A 6,093-nucleotide genomic window follows, 5' to 3' on the forward strand; every position below is an offset into this window, starting at 1 on the left:
TCCGTCAGGGTGGGAAGTGAAAGATTAAAATTAGTAGATTACTAGTTGAGAAGGGAGAAAAGTGAGCTGATGGAGAGAACACTTTGATGAATTGTTGAAGATAGTGAATGAAAGTAATGCCAGTATAAGTGGCTGGGAAATGGCTGGGAGAAGGAGGGAGGTGAGAAGACAGGAAGGAATCAGTACGGTGGAAGTTGTGGAAGTATTGAAGAAAGTCAAAATGGGGAAAGCCTCAGGAATTGATGGAGTGTGTGGTGAAATGCTGAAGCATGGGGGAGAGATAGTAGTAGAATGGATGTGGAAGATGTGCAGATTGGCCTGGGAGGAAGGTAAAGTCCCGGATGATTGGAAGTCAGGTATAATTATTCCCTTGTACAAAGGAAAAGGGGAAAAAGAAGTGTGTGGTAATTATAGGGGCATTTGTCTTCTTAGTATAATAGGAAAAGTGTTTGGTAGGATACTTATTGACAGAGGGAAATAACAGAGGAATTAGTTGGAGAAGAACAAGGAGGCTTTAGGAAGGGAAGAGGTTTTGTAGATCAGATATTCATTCTTAGATCTTTAGTGTAAAAGAGTCTAGAGAAGGGAAAGAAGTTGTATGCGACCTTCATGGATTTGGAGAAAGGATATGACAGGGTAGATAGACAAGGATTGTGGAAAGTATGAAGAATATATGGAGTAGATGGGAAGTTGCTGAATGCTGTTAAGAGTATGTATGAGGATGCTAAGGCTGCAGTGCGTGTGGAGTAGATGGAAAGTTGTTGAATGCTGTGAAGAGTATGTATGAGGGTGCTATGGCTGCAATGCGTATGGATAGTGAACTGAGTGAGTTTTTCTTTTTCAAGGTTGGGTTGAAACAGGGATGTGTCATGTCTCCATGGTTGTTCAATCTGTATATGAATGGGGTTATAAAAGAGATACAAAGTAGGGCAGTGGATGTTGGAGTGGCCCTAATGAGAGAGGCCAGTGTTTGGAAACTCCCTGTACTGTTGTTTGCAGATGATACTGTGTTGTTAAGTGAAGACGAAGGAGAGCTGCAAGGCTTGGTGGATGAGTCTCGGAGACCGTGTAAGAAACGGAATTTAAAGGTGAATGTAGGGAAGAGTGAAGTTATGGTCTTTGAAAGAGGTGATGTCAGTGAATGTACAGTGAGACTGGATGATGAGTAAATGGAAAATGTGAGTACGGTTAAGTACTTGGGTAGTGTGATGAGTAAGGACGGAAGTTTGGAGTGTGAAGTGCTTGAAAGGGTACAACAAGGAAGAAAGGTTGCTGGTTCCTTGGAGGCAGTAATAAGAAACAGGGAAGTGAGCATGGAAGTGAAAAAGTTATTACATGACAGTATTGTGATACCAACTCTGACTTATGGAAGTGATGCTTGGACGTTGTTGGAGGGACACAAGTCAATAGTGGGAGCAGTGGAAACGAGCTGTTTGAGAGCTTGCATGAGGAGTCACATGGAGAGACAGACTGACATATAAGGATATGAAGGAGCATTGTGGTGTGGATGTGGATGTGATAGGAAGCATTAAGAGAAACACACTGAGGTGGTTTGGCTATTTGGAGAGGATGGAGAGTGAGAGACTGACAAGGAGAGTGTATGTGAGTGAGGTGAAGGGGGAGAGAGGGAGGTGAAAGCCAAAGATGAGATGGCGGGATGGAGTGGAGAGGTATATGAGAGAGAGGGGAGGTGAATTGGGAGCAGGGGAGTGAAATGGCGGGGGACCGGGTGACGTGGAGGCGATTTGCTTGTGGCCACCCCATATAAGGGATTAAGGCATCTGGCAATAGATAGATAGAAGTTTCAAAAAGAAGCAGTTCGGGGAATACATGATTTCTGATAGGTAGAAGTTCTGCAATATGAGAGTATGGCAGTCCAATAATGAGTGCTACCAGATGCCCGGGTAGCATCGAGGAAGGCGTGGAGAGGTGGCACAATGGTTGCAACTTCGTCTGAGCATTTGCAATAAAAGTGTAAAATATCGCATGGGAGGCCACATTCCGTCTTACTTGTAAGGGAGGTGGTCAATGTGTAATTGCTGGGTTATTAATATCATATAGGTTTATTCTGAAGTTTTCTCAGTTGTCTTAGTGCACGCTTTCCACATCCACTCCACAATGATAAGCAGTATTTCAGCTGAGAGCCCACATGACTCCTCTAATTGTAACTAACTGTTGGTGAAGAAGTCAGGGATTCTGTACAATAATCCATATTTCCCTTAGGTGATTTTAGCAAGTGATCTTATGTGAGAGGTCCAGCTGAGGTACTGTTAGGCGAAAAACTGAGAATATCAATACTTTAAGAGAATATTGGCTGCACTGAAGGCTATTAAAGCATCAGGCAATATGTGTCTGTTGGTAAACAACGTATATTTGGTATTCCTTACACTAAATGAGACAATGCGCTTTTATTCCTATTTAGTTATCTTAGATAACTCTTGATTTATGGAGACTGCTGTGAGTTTGAGATAATCAGCTTTGTGAATTCGTATTTAAGTGTGAAGGAACTGTGAAGCGTTGAGTCATCTGCATACTTTAAGAATGAATGGGATTATGGGTGACACGCAAAAGATCATTAATACGATTTAAGAACACGGTTGGATCCAGGACTGATCCTTGTTGCACGCAGGCATTACCCAAGTGGAAACTGGTACCCTATAACATAGTCTACATTTACACTTATCTTTCTGTTGCTAAGATATGAGGAAATCAATGGCACAAAAAATGATAGGCCGTAGCAAGGGAGGCAGGGCAGCAGGAAACTGTCACTCTCTGTCAAAAGGGCCACTGCATCGGTTTCTCCATGAAGGTCAATTGACAAATGGATGGTGAGAGTCAAGAGACTGAGTATATAAAAAGCGGATCTTTCGTGGCGAAAACAATACAGTCTGTCAATAATGAGCGATTGCAGGCTTCCATAATTAACTCAGTTGATTCAGCATTAGCTAGGATAAAACACCGGAGGAGTAATTTTTCGTAATTCAGCCTGTTAGTCTTCAATAAATGTCATTTGTTCCTTACTTGTACTGATATAATTCGTACAAATAATATAAAAGGACATATTTAACGTACCAAATGCAAAAATAAGTTGAAAAGCAGAACTGCTTGGAAGCCCCACTTAGCCGATGATTATACAGGTCCGAGTCTAACGGGTTGTTTGTTTCAGTCTTCCGTTGCAGAGGGAAGCTAAGACTTCAACGGACGAAAAGCTGTGAAGCACGGGTCTAAGTCTGAATTTACTGTATCGTTGTTAACTTCACTGCAGTATGTAAGTAGAATGCAAGCTGATCAAACCTAGTAATCATAGGTGCCCTGTGCATATCCAAAACGAGCACAATATGACTGGATAGACTGTATCATTTAGAGCCCTATTATCGGATGTCGTTAATGTCGACAGGATCGGAGCACCTCGTTTCCGAAAGTTCTAAGCGGGTGACTGACGGGCAGGCTTTCTGCTAACGGTGGTCCCCCCCCAAAAAAAAAAAAAAAAAAAAAAATAGTAGTCTCCCTTCCCTTGTGTTTTAAGCATATGGATGTTAGCCCCCTGGTCTCTGCATGCAAAGAATGTTGAAATGTTGCGTATATGCTTCTTTGACAGATGACTGAAGAACACTGTTTTCATAATTCTCCAACTTTCGTACTGTCCTATATCCGGATCCTTACCATCTTTAGTATAGTGGGAATGATGATGATAATGTTGATGATGATGATGATGATGCTGTTGGCTACAGAATTGTCTAAACTTTAAGAAAATTTAATATTTACTACATATCAACAAACAAGAAATGATTGTCGTCTTTTAAATGCCTTACTTATGAACATAAATGTGCAGGGACGAGGTTCCGAAAAAAAAAAAAAAAAGTGTGAGAGGGGTGAGGGGGAGTGACGGGGTGGCAACTTGTGTGAAGCAACAGGTGGGAGGGTACGGGGAAAGGAGAGTGAGAATAAGGAGCGACTAAAAGCAATATGGAAGGGGCTAGTTGGGGTGGAGGAGGAGAGGGAAAGAAAAGCGAGAAAATAATATTAAAGAAATAAGAGGAGAGAGAGAGAGAGAGAGAGAGACTAGAAGGGAAGAAGGGAAGGTATGTGTGGGGAGGTTAGAATCTTATTTTGGCAATTGAATAAAGAATTAGATAAGCTAAAACGTACCCACCGTCCCAAGGTACTCTGATAGTCCTAGGGAAAGAATTCTTCATGTTCATCTCTTGTAACTTAAATGTCCGCTTCTTGTTAATCCATTTAGAACGATGATGTTTCTCTCTCTCTCTCTGTCTCTGTCTCTGTCTGTCTGTCTGTCTGTCTGTCTCTCTCTCTCTCTCTCTCTGTAGGGGAGAGTTTCAAGAGTCTTCATTAATAACTGCAGCGGATAACTCTCCGTGAAAGTGGCAAGGACATTTTTTGTACCTAAACATTTTGGTGAACACCAAAAATGCTGGAGTACTGAAGTGCTCTGAAAAAAGTTTCAAAGGAAATTTTTTGCCAGGGGCAGAAATTCATAGTCTAAAAAAAAATGGACAACAAATTTGTCCATGTTGAGAATGATAAACACAAAAGAGTGCTCCATGCGAAAAGTTTGTCAGAACTACAAAAAATGGTTAAGGGAAGAAAAAGTATGTACAGATCTCTTCCGTTCTAAGAAACGGGTTAAAAATGTACAAAGGTTCTTTTTCTTAGAAGAGTGTAACCCCAAAAAGTACTAAAAAGCATTCGCAAACAACTGAAAAATATTTAAATGAATTTAATATAGTAATAAAATCTTTTGAAAAAATCATCACCTCAACTTTCGCCACAACTCTGATCCCCTATAACGACTGATCATTAATCAAACATGTTGTGTACATGCAAGACGTTGGAAAATAGATATATAGAAAAATATCTAAAAATCAACTGGTAAAAAACTATGGTTAAAAATAATGAATAAAATTTAGTCAGTGCTAGAAAAATGAAGCTATAATTAAAGTACTGGATGCAATGCTCATATCGGGTAAAAAAAAAAAAAAAAAAAAAAAAAAAAAAAATAGCTTTAGCTGTAATAGAGTACTTCATGGCTCAATCGGTAGAGAGGTGGCCTGCAGTCCTAAAGGACCTAGTTCGAATCCCGGCTGGGGCAGGGAACAGTTTAAGGATTTGAATTTCATTAAATCAGGCTTTACTGATCTACCAGAAGACCCGCCGACATGTCGTAAAAATACCCCCGCTAATACCAATACACCAGTCCTGTATGAGACAGCCCAAGCATGTATTCAATATGGACGGTGGGTGTTAGCGCCGAAGTGGTGACATGTAGAGGTGTATGGTATGTAGGAGGACTGCTGGGCCTTGATAGCAGGCTGTGAAGCCTATGCCCAGAGTCGGACACATTAAAAAAAAAAAAAAAAAAAAAAAAAGTGTTCCAATAACTGGAGAGGAAATGTAAAAAGTCCTCAGTAACTTCCGTTACCTTTCCCCCCAAAACTAATTCATAGAATACCAGACCTGCGAAATAAACGAACTTGGTATTGTTGGCGTCCGAATAGGGTGAATTTCCCCACCCGGTTGAATCTCTGATGGAATGTGAGAGGGACTGGATACGGATGGAGACGAGAGAGAGAGAGAGAGAGAGAGAGAGAGACTTAAAGTCTTTTCCGTTGCTCTGAATGAGACAGACTTACGGATGGTAGGTATGTGCGGTGATTAGGTGATGTAAGAGTGCGGCACGTAAAACGATCACAGGAATTTAAATCTACGCCCAGAGTCAGACACAATAAAATAATATCTGGTCATCTCATCCGTCTAAGGGTTGCCATTTCACTACCATAAAACTTGGTCAGTCATATGCTCCAAGACTTTTTATTTCCAAGTTCACGCGTGTTTTAACCCTTTTCATACGATGATGTCTTTTGCATCATCATCAGCAGCAGTACCATCATCTTCATCCTGACTTATCTCTTCTTTTCTCACCTGGGAATAAATTCTTGCAATCTCTAGTCGTTCTTCATCATGTCAGGATATATCTTTCGCACTGGAGGAATTACAGTTTTAGTCGCCCTTTCGTTACTCGTGGCTGTTAAAGTCTAAGAAATTAGTTTGGTAGCAGGAAGTATGGACGATAAA

Source organism: Coenobita brevimanus, chromosome 5 (assembly GCF_032717465.1).
Source record: "Coenobita brevimanus isolate Jiangsu-jjx chromosome 5, ASM3271746v2, whole genome shotgun sequence".
Taxonomy (NCBI): domain Eukaryota; kingdom Metazoa; phylum Arthropoda; class Malacostraca; order Decapoda; family Coenobitidae; genus Coenobita; species Coenobita brevimanus.